Raw genomic sequence first — 10,000 nt, 5'->3', positions numbered from 1 at the left:
TTTAAAAACAATGGAACACCATCCAGAACCGAACAGGCGGTACATAGGGGTGGAACGTGAGGTCAGGCCGGTTCTCACAGACCCAGACAGGAAGCAGCGCTAAGCTACCATGCTCAGCATTGTGTACATATACATTTCACTACAAAGGCAAGTGAGAAACGCTGATGGCACAAGTTGTGGTGTATTTTTCTTTCTCTCTTAATGAAGTGTTCTGGTAGGGTCTGTGCTTTTTTGGGGGGAGACATTTGCTGGTGGAGTTGGTTTTCAGAGGAAGGGGAAAACATGAGCAGCCAGACATTTTTCAATCTATTAGTGACTCATGGTTTCCGGAGTTAAAGATTAGAGGTTGATTTGTGGCAGTTTGGGGAATAATATAGAGGTATATGATGTGGTGAGTAACAATAAAACTCCAATTAGCAGTTGTTAAATTCAGATAAACAGGACTCGTAAAGTGTGTACAACTTCAAAGAGAATGCTTATGCAGGAACACTGCAAATGCCATCTTAGAATCAAATGAGTCTCTTGTGGGAATACAAATACAATACAATAAAAATACAAATCAATCTGGGGGTGCTTGACATGAAAATGATTGAGAACAACTGCTCTACAATGATGAACAGGAGAGGGAGGGAACGACAAGTGGACAATCAATGGGTCCAATCACCTTCCATCTTAACTAACACAAGATGGACATCAGTGGACACCATTCTAACAGCGGCAGTCTGTGAGTCACATCACCTCAACGAGCTTCAACAGTCCAAATACCATACGTATGATACGTTTTATACACCGAGTCAACGTCAACCGTGCCTCTGCTAATTAGAGGGCCAAGTTCATTCCATAACCAGCGGTCTGGGCTGCCGCCAAAGGAAGAAGAAGAAAAAAACATTTATAGCCACCCCCCCTCCATGTCAAGCCCGATTCGCTTTCATTTAAAAGGAATATTTCCCTCACATGTGTTGTCAAGATGGGATAAAGAAAAGATGATGACACCCAGAGAGCCGTGAGACGCAGGCGGCCCGAATGAGGAACTGCATACTTCCTCTCCGAGTTGGCCGTCAGATGAAGGCCACACCACGGGGATGTAGTAAGACGATAAGACATGCACGGAACGCTGGGGGGGAGGGGGGCTTATAGGGTGACGAGAAGGGGAGGGGAGAAGGACGCTTCCTCCTCGAGTGGAGTTTTCCCCCCCACGAGACCCGAACCTGAATATGTGTGGTTTCTGGACGGTGGTGGGCAAGCGAGAGTCAGGTGAGCCGTTCCTGGATATGAGAGGAAGTGGCTCGTTTTAGAGGGATGATTTGAGAAGGGGAGAGGGGTGTGCGACCTCCTTCAAAGCCCTTTGATGGCTGCCTGTGGTAGGCAGAGTGGTGGTTTTCCCAAAAAGCCCTCCCGACAGGAAAGCTGCTCGCTTTTTGTTTTTTTCCATTGCACACGAGCAGCTTTCACCCCACAGCCAAAAGCCAAGGCCCCACTTTGAACTGCATGGTGGGGGAAATTGCAAATCATTTTATTAAGTGTTTGGTATAACCAGGCCGATATATTGTTTTGGACGATATATTGGCCAATATTTGACTTTTTGACGACATCGATATCTTATTATGGTGTCCCGATTATTTTGACCACTTTCAACTTGGAGTCATTATAGGTGATAATGTTCAAATGTCTTAAAAATAGCAGATGACAATGAGAGGCTAACATTTTACATTCTAACACTTTAACAAAATATCGGTCAAAACATTGGCATTGGTTGCGTTCTAGTGTGTTTGGTATATTCGCACCGCCATATACAGGAGTGCACATGCACACATCCATGGTTGTTTGACACACACACACACACACACACTCACACACACACACACACACACACACACACACACACACACACACACACACACACACACACACACACACACACACACACACACACACACACACACACACACACACACACACACACACACACACACACACACACACAAACACACACACACACACACACACACACACACACACACACACACACACACACACACACACAGTTTGACCTTGCTCACATGTGGAGACACACAGGGCAAGGCTGGTGAATCATGAGCCACCACCCTTTCCCCTTCATCCCTTACTCCCCTCTTCCCTCGCCGCTGTCCTTGCTTCTCATCCTCCCTATCAGGCAGGGTGATGTTGCTTTTCCAGACAGGAGTGCAGCATGGCAACATAATAAAGCACGGTTGTGAAGTAAGAGCAACATGGTCGCCGTGGGGGCAAAGGACAAAAGGCCTCGCAGTCCACTGCATGTGTAGAGCAGGGGTTCTCAACCCGTGGGTCGCGACCCCTCGGGGGGTCGCCAAATTAGTTTGGGGGGTCCCCAATTTTTTTTTTTTTTAGTTTTTTTTTTTTTTTTCACGATTTAAAAAAAATAGCAGACCTACAAGCTCATAGCGCGCGAGTGGCGCGCTATGAGCTTGTAGATCTGCTATTTTTCAATAGCTAAATTATAACATAATGCTTAAAACACCAAAAGGGGTTCCCGCCCAAAATGGGTTAAGGTTATTGTAGCAGTCAATTTATATTGGGGGTCGGGAGGGGGCGGGGCGGGGGTCCCGAGACATTGCCAAAGCATTTCCGGGGGTCCCCGGCCAAAAACGTTGAGAACCCCTGGTGTAGAGGACCAAATAAATGATCTGTCTGTTACTTGCAGCAACTTCATTAAGTTAGCATGATACCTGGCAGAAACCTACTTTATGGCAGCTGCCCGCTATTTCACGACCACTGTTGCTTGCCCTCTGTGCCCGCATGCTGTTTCACTGTCACTGCGATGAGCAGAGGAGCTGAGCTAGCGGCTACACAACACATGGTTGTCATAGCGTTGGGAGGATCAGACACCGCCGCTGAGTAAATAACTAGTCATGGACCAAAGGGAAATCCATTTAGCTCCTTGGGATAAATCGACTGTAGCGGATGTGACACCTGCACACGGTCTGCGGTTTGCTATCAGCACGTGAGACGTCTACCGTTTGTCCACTTAAGTACAGTATAAGAGGAGTAGTGAGCTGATGGGTATTAAGTGGGCACCAAGGTATGCACATGCACTCTCACAGACCACACAGCACACACACACACACACACACACACACACACACACACACACACACACACACACACACACACACACACACACACACACACACACACACACACACACACACACACACACACACACACACACACACCCTTCTGCATCTGGAGGAAATGTGTGTGGCTGACACATGCAGGTTGCAGGAAATGCTGGGATGGCACATCAGACTCTATGCCCTCATCCTCAATCCTCATCCCACACCAATAAAGGCAGCAAGGGGCGTGTGAATGGCATGCAGTCATTATTATTAGTCACAATGTAGGTAGATGCGCGTATGTGTGCGCACACTCACGAACACACGCACATACACGTAAGCACGTACACGCGTGCATGCGCACACACTCCATGTCAAGAAGAGAAAGCATTCTGCTTTTAGTTCTTTGAAAGGAGAGGTTGAATGGTTGAAGCATCAAAATTACACCTACTGTATGTCCTGGTTTAGATAACTGCCTCAGCTTTATAACTTTATAAGGCATCTAGGTCTACGTTATTCCAAACAAGTCGTGTATACAAACTGTAGTATCGACCTGCCAGAGACAAGGCAAATTGGACTGGTATATTTAGGAGGTAAAGACGTTCAGTATGAGGGGCTCCATGACAAACAGACTGTGATATGAAGGCTAATCATACTATATGCTTGCTCTACTTCCATCAAGGTCAGGGCTAAGCACACCCTAATGCTTCAATCAGTTGATGTCAAACAGTTATCGCCGCAAAGGCAATGGCTGATTAAAGACTGGTTCATACTTCATCGTATACTGCTATGTTACTGTATTTTTGGCGCGCGACAACATCGTACGACAGAACATAAATTAAGCATAAGCCCCCACCACCAAGAGACGGGGAGAAGATAGCAAGAGCCAGATAGACGGAGAGACATAGAGAGAGAGACAGTGAGAGTGAGAGAGAGAGATCTAGCATTCCTTTCCCTCGTCAAGCTGTTTAAACCATAAAAGAAAAATATATTGGATGTGTTGACTTTACTCGCTCAGGTGGACGGAGCCAAGAGTCCTGACTGAGGAATCCTGCTTTTCAAAGCAGAGAAAATGATCTGGTTACGTTACAGCAACTCTGCCTCAGTCTCCAACCCCTCCTCCTCCTGCTGCTCTCACAAAACACCACACATGTGTGTACACAACCCCGTGCTCGCACGCACGCACGCACGCACGCACGCACGCACGCACGCACGCACGCACGCACGCACGCACGCACGCACGCACGCACGCACGCACGCACGCACGCACGCACGCACGCACGCACGCACGCACGCACGCACGCACGCACGCACGCACGCACGCACGCACGCACGCACGCACGCACGCACGCACGCACGCACGCACACACACACACACACACACACACACACACACACACACACACACACACACACACACACACACACACACACACACACACACACACACACACACACACACACACACACACACACACACACACAGTGTATAAACCTGTAGTGAGCAGTTACCTTGGATTTCCTTCAACACCATGACTTTCTAGTTTAGTGGCTTCTGGCTCAACCTCCCACACTGTGTTATTGGTGGAAGCACAACGTGATGCAATTAAATAATGATGATTAATTTAATTCACAAACACAGGGAAGTGGCGGCCCCTCTCCCGATGAATAACGCACCTCTCCACCAGAGGGGGGGAAAAATAATAATCGACATCAAATATTGCCATGCTATGCACTTGACTGCCGACAATCCCCTCATGCTCCGACTTAAGTAAACAGTGTTTAGACCATTGGTTCTCAAAGTGGGGTCCGTGGACCCCCAGGGGTCCTTGTGGGGGTACCAGGGGGTCCCCAGCAAAAGTAGTTTTAATAAGACACTACTATAGTGTCACAATCATTTTAACCACTTTAACCACTTTGGCTATTCAAACCGTGCTATGAGAATGTAGATCTGCTATTTTATTTTGAAAATGTGTGCAAACCTTTGATATATATATATTTCTTTAAGCGAACATTTTTAGCATTGTTACGGTCCGTGGCACAAAATATTTTTTAGATGGGGGTCCACAGCCAGGTAATTTTGGGGGTCCTTGACATGAAAAGGTTTGAGAGAATTAACCACTTGTTCAGACACCATCTTTGTCTGGATTGATTCCAGTCATTTGTGGGAGAAAGAGAAGTGGGTTAGTGGCTCGCTCTATTTTCTAAGGCCTAGGGACAGTGGTTCTCAAAGTGAGGTCTGGGACCCCCCAGGGGTCCTTGAGGGTATTCCAGGGGGTCCTCAGCTAAATCATTCACACTTAAGAACAGGACCCAAATTACAGGTCTGTAACACTCAGTGTACAAATGCTTATGGGTGGTCAAAATGCTTATCAAACTGTGTGTCCTTGAGAACCAAGCAGTTTAAGATAATCAGTCTCCTCTTTGGAAGAGCTCTCGCTTTCCTTTGAAAAGCCAGATGAGTTTAGAAAGGTTGGAGTTCAACGGGTATTGTTTCCTGTCACACCTCCTTGACCCCAATGAGTTTGTGTCAGATAAGATTACGCTTATTATCATCATCGATTTAATCCTCACTGAAGCCAGAGCGGAGTGAACGCATGCTATCTGGCAAGAAGTGATCGTTTTTGTTTCATTTGTTCAGCTGTATAGCCTAAATGCAATGGATTTAATAGCGTTTAGGCTATATTTAATTTAGGAAGATCTTTCTCCCATATAGAAAGAAAAAAAAGGACGCACGTTTTAAAAACATGTATTTCAAAGTTATTGGTAGCACTTTGTGGCAGGAAAAATGTGCCGCTCTGTTCTTTCGCGGGACAAATGTTTTTCAATATGTATGCGGTGGCGTCAAAGCCAAGGGAAAATATTAGAATTGACAAACGCATTGGGAGACTTGGCGTGGGCAGTGCCGTTGAAGACGGGAACCGAGAAGCGTGCTGCTTGCTTTGGCATCCACACTTGGCGCGGACTGCGAGTTGCTATTAAAACACACGGGCTCCATAGCCTACCTCTTGTAACCCATATTAAATCCCAGTCGCGGGCTGTTTTTCTCGCTCTTTTCCCCGCGACCCACGGGCCAGTTGTAAACTGAGGAGAGTTCACACCGAGCGCACTTTGATCGCCCACCTGTCCGTCTGTTCCAGTGCGCCCCGGTGATTCCGTGGCGAAACCCCTACTTATACTGCCATACGATAGCCTACCAAGCCATAATCTATTAACAGTATAGTAATTGTCTTCATTTAAAAACAAATGTTTGGCAATGGACCATCATCGCGAGCACTTTCGGCTACACGCCCTTACAGCTATAGCAGTCTATATAGCCTATTGTAAATGGGCTGCGCGTAATTGAATACTGAAACTTCTGCTTTCCTCAGAAACATTATTACACATGTCATGCCTTATAAACATGAAATAAATAGGAAAAGTGACAATAAATGACCGTTGAAACTTACCCAAGTGTTGCTATAGCGCGCAACTGTCGCTCTGTACGTGTTTAAACGAAAAATCGGATGATGAATGAGATCCAAATCAATTATAGTCTAGTGACCGTTCATTCTTCTGTCGGCAATTCTGCTTCTCAAAATGCCACTAAAAAAGAGTCTTCTCAGTCTCGCCTCACTTTAAAATGGGACAAGTGGTGCATGCAGGAAAAAAAGCATGTGAAATAGTCCAAATGACGATATGTCTTCTTGAGCGAGGGGGACACCCAGCAAGATGTGAATCACTGCGCCCATCAGTGCGCGTTGGACCAAGTGAAAGGAGTCCCGTATACATAGGTTGAAGAGAGAGAGAGCGGAGGAGAGACAGAGACAGGCTGAGAGGCTACTCCCCATTCAAATCAATCCCACATTTTACACACTGTGTGTGTGTGTGTGTGTGTGTGTGTGTGTGTGTGTGTGTGTGTGTGTGTGTGTGTGTGTGTGTGTGTGTGTGTGTGTGTGTGTGTGTGTGTGTGAGAGAGAGACAGAGGTATAGGCTATATAATTCCGACATAAATCCGTAAATATTTAAGCGTTTCTCAATGCCTTTGTTTGGTTTTAACTTGTCATTCGCATAATTTATGTCTTCTTAAAAAAGACCGTGAATGACGTGCGAATGAAAATAAACTCCCCTCCAGAACCAATTGTGTCAGACGCCGAGTCACAGCCTAAATATTTATTTTTTCCAAAACAACACGAGCTGGTTCCATTTTTACAACAAATACCTCCGTTTTTTTACTGACTGTTTGTTACTGTGTGCCGCGTGGTAACAAATGAATGCCCCACGGCTCCATGTTTTCACAGGCAACCATATGGTGGTTGTAATGAGCGCGCAAAACATTGAACCTGCTCAAATCACGGTTGCCATGTCCGCTTGTTATAAGCCAGTGGTTTTCAACCCTTTTCATATCAAGGCGCATTATTTCTGGGAATTTGAGCCACAGACCACCATTTCAGATCCAAAACGAAAGAATATTTTGTTGTTGTTGGATAAGATTTTGTCCACAATTCCATGCTGTTTGGCAAACGTTGATCAAAATAACAATTCTTCTACATTCTCTAATTGTGTCGAGTCTGTCGACTAAATGAAGTAGGGCCTAATGCAGATGTTTAACAATCATTTTGCTCTTGAGAGCAAAAATTTAAACCAGATACATTACGCTCGTAAGAGTTACAGATAAGGGTCCATTTGATATACCAACTCTCCATCATTTAGCTGGGGACCACCTGGAACCGCCTCAAGGACCACTGGTGGTCCCCGGACCACTGGTTGAAAATCACTGTTATAAGCGACTGATTGATCGATTGAAAATTGTATTAACAGTTTGTAGAATGAGCACAGTTCAACGGAAGTACAGGTCAATACAACAGCTGCTATGATAAAACCAGAAAAAAGCACTAAAACTTGTTTACATAAGGGTCCTCCATTTTCAATTAATCAGAACACCTGACTGCTGGGCTTGTTTTTCTGTAAAGTTTACTTGAAAATATTAGTTTTTTTAATTTGGTATGCTTCCTTTAAGCCAGTGGTTCCCAACCATGTTCATGTCAAGGAACCCCACATTAATGTGTATTAGTCCTGTGGACTCGCATCTGAAAATATGTTGTGCCATTGATTGATCAACAACAGTTTGCAGAATTACAGTACATTTCAAGCACAAACTCAATACAAAGACTGTTAACTGTGAGTGGACGACCCAATTAAGCATTACACTTGTTTACAAGAGGGTCCGCCATGTTCAATTCATCAAAACATTTAGAGACGTACAAATAGAACAGAACAGAACAGTAATTCATCATAAAGGAGGTAAAAGGGGAAAGAAACATATACAGTGAAGGGGTGTGGGGGGATTCAGATTTTACGGGGGCCAGTTTCGAATTGCAGCCGTCCGTAGGTGCCCTTTGAGAGCGGTTTTGAAGGAGTCAAGGGATTCACATGTCTTAATGACTGTTGGTAGGGCGTTCCACATTTTGGTGGCATAGGAGCGAAAATAATTTAGTCCCTTGTTTGTTCCCGAATCTGGGTTGTACATGGTTTGTTGCACTCCCTCTGGTGTTGTGGGTGTGGACTTCATTAACATTAAGGAAGTATTTAGACAGGTACATGGGTATCTTGGTGGTGTATCGAATCTTGTGGACCAGACCCATTGCAAGATGCTGTACTCGATGCTGTCGTCGAACCCACCTCACTAAGCCCCAAGTGAGGTGGGTTCGGGGGGTGAGGCCAAGTAGGAGCCTGACCAGTTTGTTTTGGGAGGTCTGGAGCCTTGTTTTAAGGGCCTTTGAGGTGCTGTGGTACCAAGAGGTGCATGCATAGTCAAAGAAACGTACGAGGGCTCCTGTTAAGGTCTTCAAGGTGTTTTTGTTGACCAGTGAGGAGATCCTGTAAAGGATCAGTCAGACCCCATACTAGATTTGGGTTGTTAAAATGTTTCAAATATATTCCAAATTTTGTTTATAAATAGCAGATGTATAGGTTTAAAGTAAACATGTGGCCTATATAGACTGATAAGTATAGTCGCTTCTTTTGGGTTTGTTTTCATAGACCTGGTTGCTTGTTTCCTCCGCACAATCTGGCAACACCGTGCTCAAACCTAGCTGTGGGGTGAGAGAGGGCTGGCAGAAAACAAGACGCAGATGCACATTGTGGTGGTAACGTTATTATCATTATAATAATAACAGTCACACAACAAACCTTGGATGTATTAGTGCGCGCCAGTGCGTCAAGGCTGCCAAAGGGACAGTATTTTTAGCAACAAGTTAGGACAGGGATTCGGTGAACACAACAGGCTATATAACTTTGTAACCCCCCCAAAAAATGTATATGGACCCCCTTCTGAAAAGGCTTTGTGGCAGGGACACAAGATCCATGGTGTTCCAAAAATATTGATGCTATATAGCATATAACACATTTTTCTTGCTGAGGACCCCCTCCTCAAGAACCCGTGGGGGTCCCCGCACCCTACTTTGAGAACCACTGAGGATGTTGGTGTCAGAGACACACTCTGTGAGGGGGTGTTGTTTCGGGAACTGGGTTCTATTTGGCACAGAAAGTTGGCCACCGCGTCACCGTGACCGTGCCACAGGCCCCGTGGAGAGAGCCGCACATGAACTTGCACGTTTAAAGTACACCCCCCCCCCGGTATAACACATAACTCCTTGCCATTCATTAGTTAATGGAGGGCGGATAATGTCGTGTAGCCTTACTTTATAGTCACCGGGAGTGCGCGCCTTCTTTGTGCGCCACGGAGAAGGCGTGCGTAAAGCTGGGTTCAAAACACCACCAACGAACCGCGTCGTGTTTTTGTTCAACTCTGTTAATTTGTCCACGCAGCACACGTATGTATCATTGGGCCCGGAGTGGACGGTGTGTTATTGCAGGTGGAGCCTGGTCTCTATACCGGTGGATAA

At 45.8% G+C, this 10,000-nt stretch overlaps 1 protein-coding gene across 1 annotated transcript in view; it reads right to left on the bottom strand.

Annotated features, from left to right (window-relative positions):
• Positions 1-10,000, bottom strand: part of ntn2 (netrin 2) — a 61,014-nt gene that overhangs the window by 49,381 nt on the left and 1,633 nt on the right. The window lies entirely within an intron of this gene.

Source organism: Electrona antarctica (assembly GCF_951216825.1).
Source record: "Electrona antarctica genome assembly, chromosome: 22".
NCBI lineage: Eukaryota > Metazoa > Chordata > Actinopteri > Myctophiformes > Myctophidae > Electrona > Electrona antarctica.
This window is presented reverse-complemented; position numbering and strand designations above follow the sequence as displayed.